A 23934-nucleotide genomic window follows, 5' to 3' on the forward strand; every position below is an offset into this window, starting at 1 on the left:
CAGCTGCCGTCCGCATTGATAGAGTGCACTCTGTTGCTCTGGCTGTACCCCACAGCCAACGCGGCGGACTCCAATGCTGACAATGAGTACTTTGCCACCATTGGGATGGCGACAATGCGCTGACCATATTTAGATAACACAGTCGAGCTGGCGGCGTACAAGCGGCAGTCCCATAATGGTGGCAGTCCGTCCCTGGACTCTTTCAGCATTGGACTAAGGCTGCAGCTATTGGAGAGATGTTAACAGCCCACACCTGATGTATATTGGACAATTGTGAGCACTTGCAAAACACACTATAAAACACAATCCATGTCAGAACATAATCCTTTGGCTGTAGGTAGCAAGGACCCCCTGATGAGGATAGATATCCTGGGACAGGGTAAACAATATGTGAGGAATAACAATCCCAGGCATACACTGAGGAAAATACACAATAGATTGAACAAACAAACTAGTTCAGTTAGAAAAAATATTCATATTTTAATTTGATAAAAAGGGGTGATAAAAATTAAGTACATTAATCACAATTGATAAAAATAATGATACATATGTATTCACAAAACAGATTAAAAAGAGGTCAAATGGCATCCAGTCAACGTGTTTCGACATATACAATATGCCTTCATCAGGACTTTAACCATCAACAAGCTCTGTAAAACATAATTATAACATAGTATTACTGTTATTGTAATGCTAACGTCACATAATTACAACTGAACTAGTTTAGAGTTTGTTACTACATTCTATTGGTAAAAGTACAATCTTCATTCCAAGTTAATGATATACCGCTTTAATAAGACAACTAAACAGTTGGACTACCTATGCATATACGTTGGTCTCTGAAACAACACATGACTTAATTGGCAAATACTCCATAGTTTGTAGGAACAGGACACGATATAAATTGTGTTCACAGAAGTGGCAAACAAAAGTAATCCATAATGATAAAGAACAGTAATCACTTAATTCCATTTGGGACGACTGCCAAAGATAGAGGGATGTGCATGCTGGCTATCCTATTTATTAAATATTACACATGGAAAAAATTATTTTTTACTGATAGTCATTGATACATGTTTTGCTATCATATCACTTTGGGTCTTGTCACAGATATGGAAACCTTTTTTATCTATATATACATATACAAAATACAGGTTGCAGAAAGCATATTCACACAGATAAATGCACATGTCTGTTCCTAAACTTTGAGAAAGACCAATGCAGTAATATTTATTAAGACAGTAAACAGTAAAGGTAAAAGAAAAGATGAAACAAAGCAAAGAAGATAGGTAGTCAGGAATTACTGAGTTAATAGGAAGAAGGGTATTTATTATTTTACTGGGAGTTATTGGATTCGTTGACCTAAACTAAATAAGGTGCTATTTTATGTAAACAGAGGAATAGGTCTATCCTCCTTTTAAATTGGTAGCCTGATATCCATTCACAAAATTAGTATGCTCTTACCTAATATTTTTATGCTTGGGCAGCGTGCGAGGGCGTGCTACAATTCTCTTCTCTTTTTAGTAAATGATATAAAAACAAGGCAGAGAAAACCTAAGGGTTAATGGTATGATCACATTAGTGCGCATCTTATTATTGAAGTTGGTATAACAAGAAAAGGTTTTTCCTTTTGCGTTCTTACCCTGGGAATAGATTTTATGAATTCAAAGGGTGGGTTCCGGTCGTTCAGTCGGAAGATACCATACTATATTAAAATGTGGTATTGGATACCTATCGAGGGAGAAAAAAGATGCACGATGTGGAATAGGATCGAGTAAACTGTGATTAATATTAGAGTTCACATGTGAACGGCTTACCTAATGGTAAAGTTAAAGTCGCTTATGGATAGGAACAACCATTACTTATAACAGCTGAAATGGATTGACGAGAACTTTAGTACAGCTTCATAGGGGGCGAGGTGGCTCCTAATGGAGAAAGTAATTACTCTTATTAAATGTAAAAATCTGTTTATTGCGTTATCAGAGCTTTAGCTAGACAGGAATAGATGGCCAAGATATACCTTTAAAAAGATGGTTTGGACGCTTTAAAGTCTCGCTCGTCCAAAGTGCATGGATTGTAAAATATGGTTGTCGAGCCGACTTGCTGCGAAGAGGGATAAAATTCAAAACGCACGTAAGCCCTTCAATGCGCATACAGTCCCTGTTGGATGAAGGGGGGAACAATTTAGTATAATGGACAAAACTTAAGGGAGCTATCGATATTTCTGACTAAGTCCCGCAGACGCTTACCGTGAGCGCCGAAGGAAACCGGCTGCATCCGGGTAAAGTTGAAATAGAATAAAAATGCACGTGAGCCCTTCTATGCGCATTCAGTTCCTGTTAGATAAAGGGGAACGCTTTAATATCATGAGAGCCAAAACATTAAGGTATTATGGACTATCCTAACTTAGGTCTACGATAGCTTACCGAGAGCGCTGAAGGAAACCAGCTGCATCCGGGTGTCTGCCAACGGGTCAGGTTGCGAAAAAAGAACGACTCTAATTGGAGGTTTAGGGCGTACTTTTATACGGAAGTTTTCAATTGGGTGGACTCTCACCTGCGTGTCTTAAAGGGGCAATACTCTTGAATAATACGGTCTATGTTTGTATAAGCGTGGTACTGGCAGCGTAATTATAATGGAATAGAGAAAACAGCGTTCTAATTAGAGAAATAAGCAGATGCTCATACCGGGTAGAGTATTTTTGTCTGGACTGCATAATATGCACTTAAATAGTAAAGGCTACGGTATAAATATAAGTAGCAAGAAATTACATTGAGACATAAAATTGTACCTAATGGAAATGGAAATACATTATATATAAAGGCTAATACGTGGACTCTCTGTGTATGAATGCTCGTCTATGCTAAGTGGGAGCCGTAAACAGTTTCTAATCACTGGGGTCATACAGAATAAGGTATTTATAAAATAGCATTCTCCCAGGGCAATTCATTATTGAGGCCCTGGGTGAAGGTCTTAAGGGAGAAGATCCAAAAGACTTCTCGTTTCTTTCGTATCTTTTCTCCTCCCTTACTATTGGGAATATTGATCTTCTCTAATATGCGCCATCGCAGATCTGATGGAGCATGTTTGAAGTCATTGAAATGTGCAACTAGGGGTGCAGATAATTTTTTGGTCTTAATAGCTGACCGATGTTCTGTCAGCCGAATTTTTATGGGTCTGGAAGTTTCGCCCACATATCCCAAATTACAAGGACATAGGAGCAAATAGATAACATTGCTGGTGTTACACGTCCATAAATCATTGGCTTTGATGTTGTAACCATTTAGCTGAAATGATTCTCCTACTATAATGTCATTGCAGGATTGGCAGGAACCACATCGCGAGGTGCCTTTCACAGGATTAGCCCCTTGTATAGATTTTTGTATGAAGGGGGGCTTTTCAGAGGTACCTATGTGTCTAGATCTTACTATAAAATCCTTGAGGTTCTTATTTCTACGGTGGGCAAACATAGGTTTCTTCAGTTTGGGTTTTGAGGGCTCTATATTTAGCAAATGCCAATTTGCATTTACTATCTGCCTAATAGTGGCATTCATGGTAGAATGTCGTGTGACACACACCAATTTAGTCTCCTGGGTCTCATTTTTGGGTTTCAAAAGTGCATCCCGGTCATAATATCGGGCTCTCTTGTAAGCTTGTCAGACTAATCGATGGGGATATCCCCTGTCAATAAATTTTTTCTTCATTTTTTCTGATTGGGTATCGTAGTCCTTGATGTTCGTACAGTTTCGTCTTACTCTGAGAAACTGTGAGAAGGGTATTCCATCCTTTTGGCTCCTAGGATGGTAGCTCGAAAAATGGAGCAAGGTATTTCTTGAGGTGGGTTTGGTGTATAGATCCACTTCTAATTTTTTATTTTCATTCCTGATGTATATATCCAGGAATTCCACTTTAGTGGCATTGAACTTAGCAGTGAAGTGCAGATTTTCATCTGCAAGATTTATCCACTCCAAGAATTCCACAAGAGTCTGTTCCCCACTGGTCCAGATGAAAAAAATGTCATCAATGTACCTGTGCCAGTGGGAAACAGACTCGTAGAAAGGGGCCATCTCATTGTAAATATTGTGTGCTTCAAAGAGAGCCATATATATATTCGCTATAGAAGGGGCCATGGCCGCCCCCATGCTCACGCCCTTGATCTGCTGATACATACGGTTTCCAAATTGGAAAACGTTCTCCTGTAGTGCTATGGACAAGCACTCGTAAACGAATTGCTTGTTGCACGGTATCTGGTGCAGATTTATAAACCACATGGTCGCATCAAGAGCTCCCTTCTGTGGGATGTTGCTGTATAACGCTTCGACATCAAGCGTTACAAGGTCTTTATTTTCATTGAATGTTAAGTTTTCTACCTTAGCTATTATCTCTCCAGTATCTTTGATGTAGGATGGAGATAATGATATATAAGGTCTTAAAATATTGTCTACATATCTGGAGATCGCTTCTGTAGGGGTACCAATTGTAGAAACTATTGGTCGATAAGGGGGGTCCTGCTGATTCTTGTGCATCTTGGGCAAACCATAGATGCATGCTAATTTTCCTTGAGAGGTGTTTAAAAATTCGTATTCTTTTTTGGTTATTATTTTTCTATCTAATGCTCTTTTTGTTGTTTCACGAATCTTTCTCACTACCCTATCAGTTGGATCATTCATAACTTCCTTATAAAAAAGGTTGTCGTTAAGCATATTAAGCATGTTAGTTTCATATGTTTGACAGTCTATGAGGACGATGCCACCTCCCTTGTCACTACTTTTTATTATTAAGGATTTGTCATTTTTCAGATCACTCAACGAATCATGTTCTTCTTTTGTAATATTGTATTTTGATTTAGGGACAAACCTTAAGGCATGATCTAGTTTTGCAAGGACAACTTTCTCAAACATAGCCATTTCAGGACCCAATTGGTCCAAAGATGGTGTAAATGTTGAGGGTAAGGCTACGATGTTATTTGCAGTGTCTTCCTGTTCCATTTCTATTCTATCTAGAAAGAATTTTTGTAGTCTTATTTTTCTAAAAAATGCATGTACATCTTGGTATAATTCAAATAAATTGACATTTGCATGAGGTACAAAGGTCAAACCTTTTGAAAGTAAGGAAATATCTGAGGTTTTGAGGTTATGTTTCGAAAGATTGAAAATAGGGATCACATCCATTGTCTCTGGTACTGCCTGCTGCGAGTCTCCAGATAGTGTTGGGGCTGGGGTTCCATTGGATGTTGATAAGACTGATGTTGACCCCGGGTTGACGGTTGGAAGCGTACTCTCTGTCGTCCCCGTTTCCCTCCTCGGTACCCTAAAAAAGGCTGGCGTGTATTTCTACGGCCATTTTGGGGGTTATAGTGACCATCATCCTGATAGTTTTGCTCATTGTCGGATTCAGGATCCGAGGAGTCAGAGAAGTTATTTATTCTCTGATGATTATAGTTTCCTTCACCCTGTTGGTTGTCAGGTTTGTAAAAGCCTTCACCTAGATTGGAAAGGGGCGACCATTCGGTCCCCCCGAACGTATGGCGGAGTACCACGATCCCCCCGGGAAGCCATCTTGGGCGGGAGGCAAATCTCGGCTGGTATGCCCGAAGCGGCGTAGCCGGGGCGCGCTTTTTCCCGCCCTGGAGTGGGCTGGCCTAGACACTGACGCGGCCGGCCACGCCCTTTGGGGCAGGCAGGGGCGGGTTTACGCCCACCCTGAAGACGGATAAAAGGAGCAACAAGCCAAGAAAGCATCCTCTTGTTCCTGTGCTCTGAAGCTGCACCTCCTCGCTGCACGTGAGCTCGAGACGGAACGAAGAGCCAATTTTGAACGTGGTAATCTTTCTTTTTGTCTTACAGATACTCTGTCTGAGAATGCCTAAGAAAGTTGGAAAGCGAGTTACTACCGACCAGATGCTCCGTATGCTCATGAAGGAGGTAACCGATCTAAAGAAGGAGGTGGCGGCTAGAGACGGGGAAGGGGGACCGAAACGACCATTGGCAGGAGCCGCTCCAGGAGGGAAGGGCAAGAGGCCCAGACGGGGGGCAGCGGGGGGAGACACCCCGGTTCCCGATACCCCACTCGAAGGGCCAACTCCGGTGCCGACAGAGGGGAACCCGATTCCCGTGGTGGTCACCCCCGTGTCCGGGGAGGATATGCCACCCGAGTTGGCAGCACAATTGGCAGCGTGGTTGGGGAAAAATGGCGAGGGCGCCACGGCTGACGACGCACGGGTGTTGATGAAGCAACTGCGTGAAAATAGGGAGGCGGTGAAGGCACCATCGCCAGTTATCACGCCGTCTCCGGCGGGTGAAAAATCGACAGGAGCAGGTCCAGCGGCAGACGCAGCTTCCGGTTCAGGTAAGCGGCCATTGCCGATTGCGAGGGACGAGTCTGCACCCTCACGAAGGGAAAAATTGGGTCAGCATGTACCTCTGGCTATTAAGGAAAAGATGTGGGCAGATGAGTATGTAAACATTTTCTCGTTGCTTACAGATCATTATGAGATGGAGCATGTTAAGAGCCAAAAGGAGCTCATGCATCCGAGTGTTTGGCGCGCAAAGATGGCCGCCTTTAAGGTTGACGAAAACATTGGCAATTGGGGCAGGGCATGGGGAATTTTTACCGCCATCATGGGTGAACGTAGGCCCGAGTTGCTGTCCGAATTGCCTATTTATCAGTCACGGATCATGGAATATTCTGTATCATATGGGGGCAATCAGTGGTTCTGTTACGATAATATTTTTAGAAAAGCGAAAGAACACAACAAGAACTTGACTTGGGATTGTTACGATTCTGTTTCGTGGTCGAAAATGGAGAGTACTGGTATGTTGAAGTTACCATTGGTAGGGAGTAGCGGGGGTGAATCCTCCCGCCAATATGCTGGGACACCCTTTCGATCGAGTACAGTTAATGACTACCACTCGAAGCCGAACGGCAACGCAGGTAAAAGGGGGATTTGTTGGAACTTTAACAGGGGTAAATGTACGAGGCCCCAGGGGTCATGCAAGTTTAGACATGAGTGTGGAGGGTGTGGGCAGCCATCCCATCCTGAGTCCATGTGCAGAGCCAAAACGGGTGATAACGGTGGTAGGGGAGGCGCCAAACAGGTCTGAAATAGTCCGAGGGGCGCCTTTACCTACTCCGATTGATACCATGGCAATGATTCCTTGGCTCAGCGAGTACCCGGATCATGTTTCCGCTGGGGTGTTGCGGAACGGGTTTTCATATGGTTTCCGCATCCCAGTGGGGGATTTTCAGGGTGTAGCAAAATGTAAAAACCAACTGTCGGTCTTGCAACATACGACCGTGGTACAGGAGAAGATTGGGAAGGAGGTTACTCGAGGTCGAGTCGCCGGTCCATTTGATGAGCCACCATGTGCTAACTTTGTTTGTTCCCCTTTAGGGGTGGTCCCTAAGAAGGACCCGGGTGAGTTCCGACTGATACATAATTTATCAGCCCCACGTGGTCTTTCCGTGAATGATGCGATAGACCCGGAAGTGTGTTCGGTGCGGTACGCATCTTTCGATGAGGCCGTCGCCATGTTGAATCGCCTAGGGCCCGGTGCGCTGATGGCAAAATCAGATATTGAGTCAGCGTTCCGGTTGCTCCCGGTACACCCAGACGATCAGCGTCTCCTTGGTTTCATGTTTCAGGGTCACTATTACATGGATAGATGTATGCCGATGGGATGCTCTATATCTTGTGCCTATTTTGAAAAGTTCAGTTGTTTTCTGCAATGGGTCTTCACAAAGAGGACGGGTTTTCAACATGTCATGCATTATCTCGATGACTTTTTGTTTCTGGGGGCGGCCGGGGATCCAGAATGTGGACAGGCTTTGAATGAATTTTGTGTCTTAATGAAGCATTTTGGTGTGCCACTGGCACCAGGTAAGACTGTGGGTCCCTCGACTTGCCTCGAGTTCCTGGGGATCGAGCTCGATTCAGAGGAAGGTTGTTTTCGATTACCAAGAGAAAAGGTGTTAAGATTCAGGGCTTCCCTGGAAAAGTGTATTGGTGAGTCTAAAGTCAGACTGCATCAATTACAACAATTGGTGGGCCAGCTGAATTTTGCCCTGAGAGTAATGCCGATGGCCCGCCCCTTTTCCCGCTCGATCGCTCAGGCCATGGTCGGCCTGAAGGAGGGTCATCATCGCACAAGACTATCGGCAGAGGTTCGCCAGGACATGCACATTTGGTTGGCATTTCTGGCGGAGTTCAATGGTCGAATTGTCTGGAATAAACCGGCGGTGTCCTCCGAAGAGCTGGGGCTGTGGACAGATTCGGCTGGGAGCGTTGGTTTTGGTGCCATATTCGGCACACAATGGTCGGCTCAAAAATGGCCGTTATGGTGGCATGAGGGTGGGCTGACAAGTAACATTGCCTTTCTTGAACTTTTTCCCATTCTGGTGGCCCTGAAAACTTGGCCTGAGGGATTCAGAGATCACTCTGTGGTATTTTGGTCTGATAACATGACCGTGGTTGAGTGTATCAATAGCCAGGCAGCACGATGCAAATGGATTCTGAGATTGCTCAAAGAAATTGTGTTATTGTGTATGCAATTGAACGTGCTATTTAGGGCAAGACATGTGCCGGGGGTAATGAATCAAGCGGCTGATGCGCTTTCTCGTTTTCGTATGCAGGCCTTCTGGGGTTTTCTGCCCACAGCGGACTCGGTGGCGGCACCCTTTCCCGAAGCTCTCTGGTCTCTCGGTGCCCCGAACTACAGAACCTCGTGGGAGAGAGTTTAGCACCCAGGACGAGGAAGGCATATGAAGGGGCGTTCCGATCCTATTGGGCCTTTTTGGGGACTGCTAGGGGAGAGTTTTGGGGTCAGGAAGAGCTAGTGGTAAAATTTCTGCTGTCCTTACATCAGGCAGGCAAATCAGTGGCTACGGCCCAGAGGCATCGGGCCGCCATCTCCTTTGTGGCAAGGGCTCATGGGATCCAAGATCCGACTGCATCTTTCGTGGTGCAAAAAGCGCTACGTGGGTGGCAACGCCTTGAGGGTCGCAGAGTAGATGAAAGGCGCCCGATAGGTTTGGATAGGTTGGCTCTGTTGTTATCGGTACTTCCTGCAACGTGTTCATCCCAGTATGAATCAGTGTTATTCCGAGCCGCTTTTGTGCTAGCATTCCATGGGGCTATGCGGGTAAGCGAACTAGTGGCAAAGAACAAGCAGGATGCCATGGGGGGACTGTGCCGAGAGCACGTTCAGATCAGGGGGGAGACAATGACTGTCTCGTTTGTCAGGTCCAAGACCGATCAAAGTGCGATCGGGGACAGCATAATCATACAAAGAATTCCCGGGTCTTCCATGTGCCCTGTGGTGTGCGTGGAGGAATATTTAACGCATAGGGTGGCATCATGGGGGGGGACCTTGTTGAGACACGCTGACGCCACCCCACTGACGAGGTTTCAGTTTCAGCGGGTGCTTGCGATGTCAATTTCGGCCGCGGGCCTGAACCCCGGCGAGTTTGGGACCCATTCCTTTCGGATAGGGGCTGCTACAGAGGCTACAGCCAGGGGTCTGAATGTTGAACAAGTAAAACGTGTGGGGCGTTGGTCCTCAAACTGTTATAAGAGATATGTGCGGTTGCACATGTTGTGAAGCTGTAATGTTGTACTCACGCTTCTTGTTTTTGTTTGGTTTTCAGTTGCGCAAGCCTACGAGGCGGGGTGGACTGTGCAGTCGACCCGACACCGGGGGGCCAGCGGTCAGACATCACCGGCTGTGAAAAAGGAGGTGTGGGTCGTGGGCCACTCATACGTGAGGCGTGCCGCGGACGTATTCAAAGCAGGTGACATGATTCACGTGGCTGGGGAATACGGGTACAGTGTGTCCTTCTACGGAAAGGGCGGGCTCTGTATTGACCAGTTTCAATCATTTTTCGAGGGTTTGTTAGGGCGGACGAGGTCACCGCCGTCTGTAGTCATAGTACATCTTGGAGGCAACGATTTGGTGACCACTGGTAGACGACTTCTTCTTGAGGGGATGCTTTCCACTGTAAGTTGGTTAGCGAGAAGAGTTCCAGGGTGCACAATTGCATGGTCCCATATGATTCCACGGAAAGTGTGGCGGGGGGCTATTTCGGTTTCTGCTCTGAATCATTCAGTAAGAAAAATTAATAATAAAATGAGTAGATTGTTCCGTTCAAGTACACTGCATTCTATTCCGCATGGTTGTATTAAAGGGGATAGTATGTATTTGGGGGATGGTGTTCATTTGTCCCGGATGGGGAACGAGTTACTCATAGGAGACCTGATAGCTTGGCTAAAGACTTTGTGACATGACCTTTAGGCAGGAGTGTTGTGGGGGGTCCGGATAGCCGGTCAACTATCTGGCCTGTGGCGGTAAGGTCATGATCGGTGAGCAGTAATTGGAAGATCCCTAGGGGTGGGCGTCACCCATTACGGATGGGAGCGCTCGAGGGAGGTGGCCATTGGCCCCTCAACGGGGAGGCGGTCCCTTCTAAGGATGGGCCGCCGAAAGGAAAGGAAAGGCGGTCAAGGCCCCTTCCTGGGTAGGAGGGGTTACAGCCCCCTCCTGGGGAATTTCCCGGGGCCGGGACATCTGCGACGGCAGATGTGGTAAGTTGTGTGGGGTTTGGGAGGGGGTCTACGCTAACTTCTAGATACCTCACACGAGTCCTCGGACGACCTTTAAATGGCGTCGAGTTTATTGGGGCCCCCGTCAAGTCAAGGGAAATTGGTAAATGCACTTGAGGTACGCCTCTGTGCGGTCGCCCCTCACAAGTGAGGGTGATATGTCTGGTTTAGGGATCTTGACACCGGTTACGACCTTGCCGTTGGCCCTTAAACGTTAGGATGTACAATTTCAAGTTAAACGTTTTGTAGGATGTTAGTTCGGCTAGGAGAACCTTTGTATTAGAGAATATGTTAAGGTTAGCCAAACATCGCAATGTGGAAATGAAATTGTACATTAATATGAAACTGTTATTTTAATGTTTTAATTTTTGTTTCATATTTTAATAAATACGGCCGGGAGGGTCACTCCCTCCCGTCTTCCAAAAGTTCAGAACCGTTTCCGGTTTCCCATTCTTGGGGAGTGTGTTGAGAGGGGGTGGCGGGTATCTCAGCCATATGGAAAGGGGCGACCATTCGGTCCCCCCGAACGTATGGCGGAGTACCACGATCCCCCCGGGAAGCCATCTTGGGCGGGAGGCGAGTCTCGGCTGGTATGCCCGAAGCGGCGTAGCCGGGGCGCGCTTTTTCCCGCCCTGGAGTGGGCTGGCCTAGACACTGACGCGGCCGGCCACGCCCTTTGGGGCAGGCAGGGGCGGGTTTACGCCTGCCCTGAAGACGGATAAAAGGAGCAACAAGCCAAGAAAGCATCCTCTTGTTCCTGTGCTCTGAAGCTGCACCTCCTCGCTGCACGTGAGCTCGAGACGGAACGAAGAGCCAATTTTGAACGTGGTAATCTTTCTTTTTGTCTTACAGATACTCTGTCTGAGAATGCCTAAGAAAGTTGGAAAGCGAGTTACTACCGACCAGATGCTCCGTATGCTCATGAAGGAGGTAACCGATCTAAAGAAGGAGGTGGCGGCTAGAGACGGGGAAGGGGGACCGAAACGACCATTGGCAGGAGCCGCTCCAGGAGGGAAGGGCAAGAGGCCCAGACGGGGGGCAGCGGGGGGAGACACCCCGGTTCCCGATACCCCACTCGAAGGGCCAACTCCGGTGCCGACAGAGGGGAACCCGATTCCCGTGGTGGTCACCCCCGTGTCCGGGGAGGATATGCCACCCGAGTTGGCAGCACAATTGGCAGCGTGGTTGGGGGAAAATGGCGAGGGCGCCACGGCTGACGACGCACGGGTGTTGATGAAGCAACTGCGTGAAAATAGGGAGGCGGTGAAGGCACCATCGCCAGTTATCACGCCGTCTCCGGCGGGTGAAAAATCGACAGGAGCAGGTCCAGCGGCAGACGCAGCTTCCGGTTCAGGTAAGCGGCCATTGCCGATTGCGAGGGACGAGTCTGCACCCTCACGAAGGGAAAAATTGGGTCAGCATGTACCTCTGGCTATTAAGGAAAAGATGTGGGCAGATGAGTATGTAAACATTTTCTCGTTGCTTACAGATCATTATGAGATGGAGCATGTTAAGAGCCAAAAGGAGCTCATGCATCCGAGTGTTTGGCGCGCAAAGATGGCCGCCTTTAAGGTTGACGAAAACATTGGCAATTGGGGCAGGGCATGGGGAATTTTTACCGCCATCATGGGTGAACGTAGGCCCGAGTTGCTGTCCGAATTGCCTATTTATCAGTCACGGATCATGGAATATTCTGTATCATATGGGGGCAATCAGTGGTTCTGTTACGATAATATTTTTAGAAAAGCGAAAGAACACGACAAGAACTTGACTTGGGATTGTTACGATTCTGTTTCGTGGTCGAAAATGGAGAGTACTGGTATGTTGAAGTTACCATTGGTAGGGAGTAGCGGGGGTGAATCCTCCCGCCAATATGCTGGGACACCCTTTCGATCGAGTACAGTTAATGACTACCACTCGAAGCCGAACGGCAACGCAGGTAAAAGGGGGATTTGTTGGAACTTTAACAGGGGTAAATGTACGAGGCCCCAGGGGTCATGCAAGTTTAGACATGAGTGTGGAGGGTGTGGGCAGCCATCCCATCCTGAGTTCATGTGCAGAGCCAAAACGGGTGATAACGGTGGTAGGGGAGGCACCAAACAGGTCTGAAATAGTCCGAGGGGCGCCTTTACCTACTCCGATTGATACCATGGCAATGATTCCTTGGCTCAGCGAGTACCCGGATCATGTTTCCGCTGGGGTGTTGCGGAACGGGTTTTCATATGGTTTCCGCATCCCAGTGGGGGATTTTCAGGGTGTAGCAAAATGTAAAAACCAACTGTCGGTCTTGCAACATACGACCGTGGTACAGGAGAAGATTGGGAAGGAGGTTACTCGAGGTCGAGTCGCCGGTCCATTTGATGAGCCACCATGTGCTAACTTTGTTTGTTCCCCTTTAGGGGTGGTCCCTAAGAAGGACCCGGGTGAGTTCCGACTGATACATAATTTATCAGCCCCACGTGGTCTTTCCGTGAATGATGCGATAGACCCGGAAGTGTGTTCGGTGCGGTACGCATCTTTCGATGAGGCCGTCGCCATGTTGAATCGCCTAGGGCCCGGTGCGCTGATGGCAAAATCAGATATTGAGTCAGCGTTCCGGTTGCTCCCGGTACACCCAGACGATCAGCGTCTCCTTGGTTTCATGTTTCAGGGTCACTATTACATGGATAGATGTATGCCGATGGGATGCTCTATATCTTGTGCCTATTTTGAAAAGTTCAGTTGTTTTCTGCAATGGGTCTTCACAAAGAGGACGGGTTTTCAACATGTCATGCATTATCTCGATGACTTTTTGTTTCTGGGGGCGGCCGGGGATCCAGAATGTGGACAGGCTTTGAATGAATTTTGTGTCTTAATGAAGCATTTTGGTGTGCCACTGGCACCAGGTAAGACTGTGGGTCCCTCGACTTGCCTCGAGTTCCTGGGGATCGAGCTCGATTCAGAGGAAGGTTGTTTTCGATTACCAAGAGAAAAGGTGTTAAGATTCAGGGCTTCCCTGGAAAAGTGTATTGGTGAGTCTAAAGTCAGACTGCATCAATTACAACAATTGGTGGGCCAGCTGAATTTTGCCCTGAGAGTAATGCCGATGGCCCGCCCCTTTTCCCGCTCGATCGCTCAGGCCATGGTCGGCCTGAAGGAGGGTCATCATCGCACAAGACTATCGGCAGAGGTTCGCCAGGACATGCACATTTGGTTGGCATTTCTGGCGGAGTTCAATGGTCGAATTGTCTGGAATAAACCGGCGGTGTCCTCCGAAGAGCTGGGGCTGTGGACAGATTCGGCTGGGAGCGTTGGTTTTGGTGCCATATTCGGCACACAATGGTCGGCTCAAAAATGGCCGTTATGGTGGCATGAGGGTGGGCTGACAAGTAACATTGCCTTTCTTGAACTTTTTCCCATTCTGGTGGCCCTGAAAACTTGGCCTGAGGGATTCAGAGATCACTCTGTGGTATTTTGGTCTGATAACATGACCGTGGTTGAGTGTATCAATAGCCAGGCAGCACGATGCAAATGGATTCTGAGATTGCTCAAAGAAATTGTGTTATTGTGTATGCAATTGAACGTGCTATTTAGGGCAAGACATGTGCCGGGGGTAATGAATCAAGCGGCTGATGCGCTTTCTCGTTTTCGTATGCAGGCCTTCTGGGGTTTTCTGCCCACAGCGGACTCGGTGGCGGCACCCTTTCCCGAAGCTCTCTGGTCTCTCGGTGCCCCGAACTACAGAACCTCGTGGGAGAGAGTTTAGCACCCAGGACGAGGAAGGCATATGAAGGGGCGTTCCGATCCTATTGGGCCTTTTTGGGGACTGCTAGGGGAGAGTTTTGGGGTCAGGAAGAGCTAGTGGTAAAATTTCTGCTGTCCTTACATCAGGCAGGCAAATCAGTGGCTACGGCCCAGAGGCATCGGGCCGCCATCTCCTTTGTGGCAAGGGCTCATGGGATCCAAGATCCGACTGCGTCTTTCGTGGTGCAAAAAGCGCTACGTGGGTGGCAACGCCTTGAGGGTCGCAGAGTAGATGAAAGGCGCCCGATAGGTTTGGATAGGTTGGCTCTGTTGTTATCGGTACTTCCTGCAACGTGTTCATCCCAGTATGAATCAGTGTTATTCCGAGCCGCTTTTGTGCTAGCATTCCATGGGGCTATGCGGGTAAGCGAACTAGTGGCAAAGAACAAGCAGGATGCCATGGGGGGACTGTGCCGAGAGCACGTTCAGATCAGGGGGGAGACAATGACTGTCTCGTTTGTCAGGTCCAAGACCGATCAAAGTGCGATCGGGGACAGCATAATCATACAAAGAATTCCCGGGTCTTCCATGTGCCCTGTGGTGTGCGTGGAGGAATATTTAACGCATAGGGTGGCATCATGGGGGGGGACCTTGTTGAGACACGCTGACGCCACCCCACTGACGAGGTTTCAGTTTCAGCGGGTGCTTGCGATGTCAATTTCGGCCGCGGGCCTGAACCCCGGCGAGTTTGGGACCCATTCCTTTCGGATAGGGGCTGCTACAGAGGCTACAGCCAGGGGTCTGAATGTTGAACAAGTAAAACGTGTGGGGCGTTGGTCCTCAAACTGTTATAAGAGATATGTGCGGTTGCACATGTTGTGAAGCTGTAATGTTGTACTCACGCTTCTTGTTTTTGTTTGGTTTTCAGTTGCGCAAGCCTACGAGGCGGGGTGGACTGTGCAGTCGACCCGACACCGGGGGGCCAGCGGTCAGACATCACCGGCTGTGAAAAAGGAGGTGTGGGTCGTGGGCCACTCATACGTGAGGCGTGCCGCGGACGTATTCAAAGCAGGTGACATGATTCACGTGGCTGGGGAATACGGGTACAGTGTGTCCTTCTACGGAAAGGGCGGGCTCTGTATTGACCAGTTTCAATCATTTTTCGAGGGTTTGTTAGGGCGGACGAGGTCACCGCCGTCTGTAGTCATAGTACATCTTGGAGGCAACGATTTGGTGACCACTGGTAGACGACTTCTTCTTGAGGGGATGCTTTCCACTGTAAGTTGGTTAGCGAGAAGAGTTCCAGGGTGCACAATTGCATGGTCCCATATGATTCCACGGAAAGTGTGGCGGGGGGCTATTTCGGTTTCTGCTCTGAATCATTCAGTAAGAAAAATTAATAATAAAATGAGTAGATTGTTCCGTTCAAGTACACTGCATTCTATTCCGCATGGTTGTATTAAAGGGGATAGTATGTATTTGGGGGATGGTGTTCATTTGTCCCGGATGGGGAACGAGTTACTCATAGGAGACCTGATAGCTTGGCTAAAGACTTTGTGACATGACCTTTAGGCAGGAGTGTTGTGGGGGGTCCGGATAGCCGGTCAACTATCTGGCCTGTGGCGGTAAGGTCATGATCGGTGAGCAGTAATTGGAAGATCCCTAGGGGTGGGCGTCACCCATTACGGATGGGAGCGCTCGAGGGAGGTGGCCATTGGCCCCTCAACGGGGAGGCGGTCCCTTCTAAGGATGGGCCGCCGAAAGGAAAGGAAAGGCGGTCAAGGCCCCTTCCTGGGTAGGAGGGGTTACAGCCCCCTCCTGGGGAATTTCCCGGGGCCGGGACATCTGCGACGGCAGATGTGGTAAGTTGTGTGGGGTTTGGGAGGGGGTCTACGCTACCTTCTAGATACCTCACACGAGTCCTCGGACGACCTTTAAATGGCGTCGAGTTTATTGGGGCCCCCGTCAAGTCAAGGGAAATTGGTAAATGCACTTGAGGTACGCCTCTGTGCGGTCGCCCCTCACAAGTGAGGGTGATATGTCTGGTTTAGGGATCTTGACACCGGTTACGACCTTGCCGTTGGCCCTTAAACGTTAGGATGTACAATTTCAAGTTAAACGTTTTGTAGGATGTTAGTTCGGCTAGGAGAACCTTTGTATTAGAGAATATGTTAAGGTTAGCCAAACATCGCAATGTGGAAATGAAATTGTACATTAATATGAAACTGTTATTTTAATGTTTTAATTTTTGTTTCATATTTTAATAAATACGGCCGGGAGGGTCACTCCCTCCCGTCTTCCAAAAGTTCAGAACCGTTTCCGGTTTCCCATTCTTGGGGAGTGTGTTGAGAGGGGGTGGCGGGTATCTCAGCCATATGGAAAGGGGCGACCATTCGGTCCCCCCGAACGTATGGCGGAGTACCACGATCCCCCCGGGAAGCCATCTTGGGCGGGAGGCGAGTCTCGGCTGGTATGCCCGAAGCGGCGTAGCCGGGGCGCGCTTTTTCCCGCCCTGGAGTGGGCTGGCCTAGACACTGACGCGGCCGGCCACGCCCTTTGGGGCAGGCAGGGGCGGGTTTACGCCTGCCCTGAAGACGGATAAAAGGAGCAACAAGCCAAGAAAGCATCCTCTTGTTCCTGTGCTCTGAAGCTGCACCTCCTCGCTGCACGTGAGCTCGAGACGGAACGAAGAGCCAATTTTGAACGTGGTAATCTTTCTTTTTGTCTTACAGATACTCTGTCTGAGAATGCCTAAGAAAGTTGGAAAGCGAGTTACTACCGACCAGATGCTCCGTATGCTCATGAAGGAGGTAACCGATCTAAAGAAGGAGGTGGCGGCTAGAGACGGGGAAGGGGGACCGAAACGACCATTGGCAGGAGCCGCTCCAGGAGGGAAGGGCAAGAGGCCCAGACGGGGGGCAGCGGGGGGAGACACCCCGGTTCCCGATACCCCACTCGAAGGGCCAACTCCGGTGCCGACAGAGGGGAACCCGATTCCCGTGGTGGTCACCCCCGTGTCCGGGGAGGATATGCCACCCGAGTTGGCAGCACAATTGGCAGCGTGGTTGGGGGAAAATGGCGAGGGCGCCACGGCTGACGACGCACGGGTGTTGATGAAGCAACTGCGTGAAAATAGGGAGGCGGTGAAGGCACCATCGCCAGTTATCACGCCGTCTCCGGCGGGTGAAAAATCGACAGGAGCAGGTCCAGCGGCAGACGCAGCTTCCGGTTCAGGTAAGCGGCCATTGCCGATTGCGAGGGACGAGTCTGCACCCTCACGAAGGGAAAAATTGGGTCAGCATGTACCTCTGGCTATTAAGGAAAAGATGTGGGCAGATGAGTATGTAAACATTTTCTCGTTGCTTACAGATCATTATGAGATGGAGCATGTTAAGAGCCAAAAGGAGCTCATGCATCCGAGTGTTTGGCGCGCAAAGATGGCCGCCTTTAAGGTTGACGAAAACATTGGCAATTGGGGCAGGGCATGGGGAATTTTTACCGCCATCATGGGTGAACGTAGGCCCGAGTTGCTGTCCGAATTGCCTATTTATCAGTCACGGATCATGGAATATTCTGTATCATATGGGGGCAATCAGTGGTTCTGTTACGATAATATTTTTAGAAAAGCGAAAGAACACGACAAGAACTTGACTTGGGATTGTTACGATTCTGTTTCGTGGTCGAAAATGGAGAGTACTGGTATGTTGAAGTTACCATTGGTAGGGAGTAGCGGGGGTGAATCCTCCCGCCAATATGCTGGGACACCCTTTCGATCGAGTACAGTTAATGACTACCACTCGAAGCCGAACGGCAACGCAGGTAAAAGGGGGATTTGTTGGAACTTTAACAGGGGTAAATGTACGAGGCCCCAGGGGTCATGCAAGTTTAGACATGAGTGTGGAGGGTGTGGGCAGCCATCCCATCCTGAGTTCATGTGCAGAGCCAAAACGGGTGATAACGGTGGTAGGGGAGGCACCAAACAGGTCTGAAATAGTCCGAGGGGCGCCTTTACCTACTCCGATTGATACCATGGCAATGATTCCTTGGCTCAGCGAGTACCCGGATCATGTTTCCGCTGGGGTGTTGCGGAACGGGTTTTCATATGGTTTCCGCATCCCAGTGGGGGATTTTCAGGGTGTAGCAAAATGTAAAAACCAACTGTCGGTCTTGCAACATACGACCGTGGTACAGGAGAAGATTGGGAAGGAGGTTACTCGAGGTCGAGTCGCCGGTCCATTTGATGAGCCACCATGTGCTAACTTTGTTTGTTCCCCTTTAGGGGTGGTCCCTAAGAAGGACCCGGGTGAGTTCCGACTGATACATAATTTATCAGCCCCACGTGGTCTTTCCGTGAATGATGCGATAGACCCGGAAGTGTGTTCGGTGCGGTACGCATCTTTCGATGAGGCCGTCGCCATGTTGAATCGCCTAGGGCCCGGTGCGCTGATGGCAAAATCAGATATTGAGTCAGCGTTCCGGTTGCTCCCGGTACACCCAGACGATCAGCGTCTCCTTGGTTTCATGTTTCAGGGTCACTATTACATGGATAGATGTATGCCGATGGGATGCTCTATATCTTGTGCCTATTTTGAAAAGTTCAGTTGTTTTCTGCAATGGGTCTTCACAAAGAGGACGGGTTTTCAACATGTCATGCATTATCTCGATGACTTTTTGTTTCTGGGGGCGGCCGGGGATCCAGAATGTGGACAGGCTTTGAATGAATTTTGTGTCTTAATGAAGCATTTTGGTGTGCCACTGGCACCAGGTAAGACTGTGGGTCCCTCGACTTGCCTCGAGTTCCTGGGGATCGAGCTCGATTCAGAGGAAGGTTGTTTTCGATTACCAAGAGAAAAGGTGTTAAGATTCAGGGCTTCCCTGGAAAAGTGTATTGGTGAGTCTAAAGTCAGACTGCATCAATTACAACAATTGGTGGGCCAGCTGAATTTTGCCCTGAGAGTAATGCCGATGGCCCGCCCCTTTTCCCGCTCGATCGCTCAGGCCATGGTCGGCCTGAAGGAGGGTCATCATCGCACAAGACTATCGGCAGAGGTTCGCCAGGACATGCACATTTGGTTGGCATTTCTGGCGGAGTTCAATGGTCGAATTGTCTGGAATAAACCGGCGGTGTCCTCCGAAGAGCTGGGGCTGTGGACAGATTCGGCTGGGAGCGTTGGTTTTGGTGCCATATTCGGCACACAATGGTCGGCTCAAAAATGGCCGTTATGGTGGCATGAGGGTGGGCTGACAAGTAACATTGCCTTTCTTGAACTTTTTCCCATTCTGGTGGCCCTGAAAACTTGGCCTGAGGGATTCAGAGATCACTCTGTGGTATTTTGGTCTGATAACATGACCGTGGTTGAGTGTATCAATAGCCAGGCAGCACGATGCAAATGGATTCTGAGATTGCTCAAAGAAATTGTGTTATTGTGTATGCAATTGAACGTGCTATTTAGGGCAAGACATGTGCCGGGGGTAATGAATCAAGCGGCTGATGCGCTTTCTCGTTTTCGTATGCAGGCCTTCTGGGGTTTTCTGCCCACAGCGGACTCGGTGGCGGCACCCTTTCCCGAAGCTCTCTGGTCTCTCGGTGCCCCGAACTACAGAACCTCGTGGGAGAGAGTTTAGCACCCAGGACGAGGAAGGCATATGAAGGGGCGTTCCGATCCTATTGGGCCTTTTTGGGGACTGCTAGGGGAGAGTTTTGGGGTCAGGAAGAGCTAGTGGTAAAATTTCTGCTGTCCTTACATCAGGCAGGCAAATCAGTGGCTACGGCCCAGAGGCATCGGGCCGCCATCTCCTTTGTGGCAAGGGCTCATGGGATCCAAGATCCGACTGCGTCTTTCGTGGTGCAAAAAGCGCTACGTGGGTGGCAACGCCTTGAGGGTCGCAGAGTAGATGAAAGGCGCCCGATAGGTTTGGATAGGTTGGCTCTGTTGTTATCGGTACTTCCTGCAACGTGTTCATCCCAGTATGAATCAGTGTTATTCCGAGCCGCTTTTGTGCTAGCATTCCATGGGGCTATGCGGGTAAGCGAACTAGTGGCAAAGAACAAGCAGGATGCCATGGGGGGACTGTGCCGAGAGCACGTTCAGATCAGGGGGGAGACAATGACTGTCTCGTTTGTCAGGTCCAAGACCGATCAAAGTGCGATCGGGGACAGCATAATCATACAAAGAATTCCCGGGTCTTCCATGTGCCCTGTGGTGTGCGTGGAGGAATATTTAACGCATAGGGTGGCATCATGGGGGGGGACCTTGTTGAGACACGCTGACGCCACCCCACTGACGAGGTTTCAGTTTCAGCGGGTGCTTGCGATGTCAATTTCGGCCGCGGGCCTGAACCCCGGCGAGTTTGGGACCCATTCCTTTCGGATAGGGGCTGCTACAGAGGCTACAGCCAGGGGTCTGAATGTTGAACAAGTAAAACGTGTGGGGCGTTGGTCCTCAAACTGTTATAAGAGATATGTGCGGTTGCACATGTTGTGAAGCTGTAATGTTGTACTCACGCTTCTTGTTTTTGTTTGGTTTTCAGTTGCGCAAGCCTACGAGGCGGGGTGGACTGTGCAGTCGACCCGACACCGGGGGGCCAGCGGTCAGACATCACCGGCTGTGAAAAAGGAGGTGTGGGTCGTGGGCCACTCATACGTGAGGCGTGCCGCGGACGTATTCAAAGCAGGTGACATGATTCACGTGGCTGGGGAATACGGGTACAGTGTGTCCTTCTACGGAAAGGGCGGGCTCTGTATTGACCAGTTTCAATCATTTTTCGAGGGTTTGTTAGGGCGGACGAGGTCACCGCCGTCTGTAGTCATAGTACATCTTGGAGGCAACGATTTGGTGACCACTGGTAGACGACTTCTTCTTGAGGGGATGCTTTCCACTGTAAGTTGGTTAGCGAGAAGAGTTCCAGGGTGCACAATTGCATGGTCCCATATGATTCCACGGAAAGTGTGGCGGGGGGCTATTTCGGTTTCTGCTCTGAATCATTCAGTAAGAAAAATTAATAATAAAATGAGTAGATTGTTCCGTTCAAGTACACTGCATTCTATTCCGCATGGTTGTATTAAAGGGGATAGTATGTATTTGGGGGATGGTGTTCATTTGTCCCGGATGGGGAACGAGTTACTCATAGGAGACCTGATAGCTTGGCTAAAGACTTTGTGACATGACCTTTAGGCAGGAGTGTTGTGGGGGGTCCGGATAGCCGGTCAACTATCTGGCCTGTGGCGGTAAGGTCATGATCGGTGAGCAGTAATTGGAAGATCCCTAGGGGTGGGCGTCACCCATTACGGATGGGAGCGCTCGAGGGAGGTGGCCATTGGCCCCTCAACGGGGAGGCGGTCCCTTCTAAGGATGGGCCGCCGAAAGGAAAGGAAAGGCGGTCAAGGCCCCTTCCTGGGTAGGAGGGGTTACAGCCCCCTCCTGGGGAATTTCCCGGGGCCGGGACATCTGCGACGGCAGATGTGGTAAGTTGTGTGGGGTTTGGGAGGGGGTCTACGCTACCTTCTAGATACCTCACACGAGTCCTCGGACGACCTTTAAATGGCGTCGAGTTTATTGGGGCCCCCGTCAAGTCAAGGGAAATTGGTAAATGCACTTGAGGTACGCCTCTGTGCGGTCGCCCCTCACAAGTGAGGGTGATATGTCTGGTTTAGGGATCTTGACACCGGTTACGACCTTGCCGTTGGCCCTTAAACGTTAGGATGTACAATTTCAAGTTAAACGTTTTGTAGGATGTTAGTTCGGCTAGGAGAACCTTTGTATTAGAGAATATGTTAAGGTTAGCCAAACATCGCAATGTGGAAATGAAATTGTACATTAATATGAAACTGTTATTTTAATGTTTTAATCTTTGTTTCATATTTTAATAAATACGGCCGGGAGGGTCACTCCCTCCCGTCTTCCAAAAGTTCAGAACCGTTTCCGGTTTCCCATTCTTGGGGAGTGTGTTGAGAGGGGGTGGCGGGTATCTCAGCCATATGGAAAGGGGCGACCATTCGGTCCCCCCGAACGTATGGCGGAGTACCACGATCCCCCCGGGAAGCCATCTTGGGCGGGAGGCGAGTCTCGGCTGGTATGCCCGAAGCGGCGTAGCCGGGGCGCGCTTTTTCCCGCCCTGGAGTGGGCTGGCCTAGACACTGACGCGGCCGGCCACGCCCTTTGGGGCAGGCAGGGGCGGGTTTACGCCCGCCCTGAAGACGGATAAAAGGAGCAACAAGCCAAGAAAGCATCCTCTTGTTCCTGTGCTCTGAAGCTGCACCTCCTCGCTGCACGTGAGCTCGAGACGGAACGAAGAGCCAATTTTGACCCACCCACCAGCCCCTGAGGACAGCATGTGGTTTTGGAATGAAGTTTGATGTGTTAACACTAATTTTTGCAGGTTATGATAACTATCGTGATAATTTTGAATATGCAATAAAGAATGGTCAAATTGTAATATGTTTTGCAAATAAAGTAGTTATGCACTAGTGTTGATCAGTAATCATGCCTCTTAATAAATGGTAATTGTTACTGTCTCTTAGTAATTTAGTCATTTAGTAATTTAGTTAGAATTGTCGTATTTATTTTGGTCGGGCGGTAAGGTCATGATCGGTGAGCAGTAATTGGAAGATCCCTAGGGGTGGGCGTCACCCATTACGGATGGGAGCGCTCGAGGGAGGTGGCCATTGGCCCCTCAACGGGGAGGCGGTCCCTTCTAAGGATGGGCCGCCGAAAGGAAAGGAAAGGCGGTCAAGGCCCCTTCCTGGGTAGGAGGGGTTACAGCCCCCTCCTGGGGAATTTCCTGGGGCCGGGACATCTGCGACGGCAGATGTGGTAAGTTGTGTGGGGTTTGGGAGGGGGTCTACGCTACCTTCTAGATACCTCACACGAGTCCTCGGACGACCTTTAAATGGCGTCGAGTTTATTGGGGCCCCCGTCAAGTCAAGGGAAATTGGTAAATGCACTTGAGGTACGCCTCTGTGCGGTCGCCCCTCACAAGTGAGGGTGATATGTCTGGTTTAGGGATCTTGACACCGGTTACAACCTTGCCGTTGGCCCTTAAACGTTAGGATGTACAATTTCAAGTTAAACGTTTTGTAGGATGTTAGTTCGGCTAGGAGAACCTTTGTATTAGAGAATATGTTAAGGTTAGCCAAACATCGCAATGTGGAAATGAAATTGTACATTAATATGAAACTGTTATTTTAATGTTTTAATTTTTGTTTCATATTTTAATAAATACGGCCGGGAGGGTCACTCCCTCCCGTCTTCCAAAAGTTCAGAACCGTTTCCGGTTTCCCATTCTTGGGGAGTGTGTTGAGAGGGGGTGGCGGGTATCTCAGCCATAAAGGGTATGCTCGTTCTAAGGTGTAAAACCTTTTATCCTTGGCGAATTTTTCTTGCTTTCTCTTAGTGAAATACTCAGCGAAGGACAAAATGTCATTGTTCAGGGATTCAAGTTGTTTATCTGCGTCTGTTAGCACTGTCGACGTTTTGATTTTATTTTCTAGTTCTTCTATTTCTTTTTTGATCTCTGAAGCTAACTCCTTAGAGGTAGATATAATAGGGATCATTAGGTCCCTAGAGCACCTACTGGCTATCATGCTCCATTTATGTATGAATGACTTTATATCT

This window comes from Lissotriton vulgaris, chromosome 8 (assembly GCF_964263255.1).
Source record: "Lissotriton vulgaris chromosome 8, aLisVul1.2, whole genome shotgun sequence".
Classification (NCBI taxonomy): domain Eukaryota; kingdom Metazoa; phylum Chordata; class Amphibia; order Caudata; family Salamandridae; genus Lissotriton; species Lissotriton vulgaris.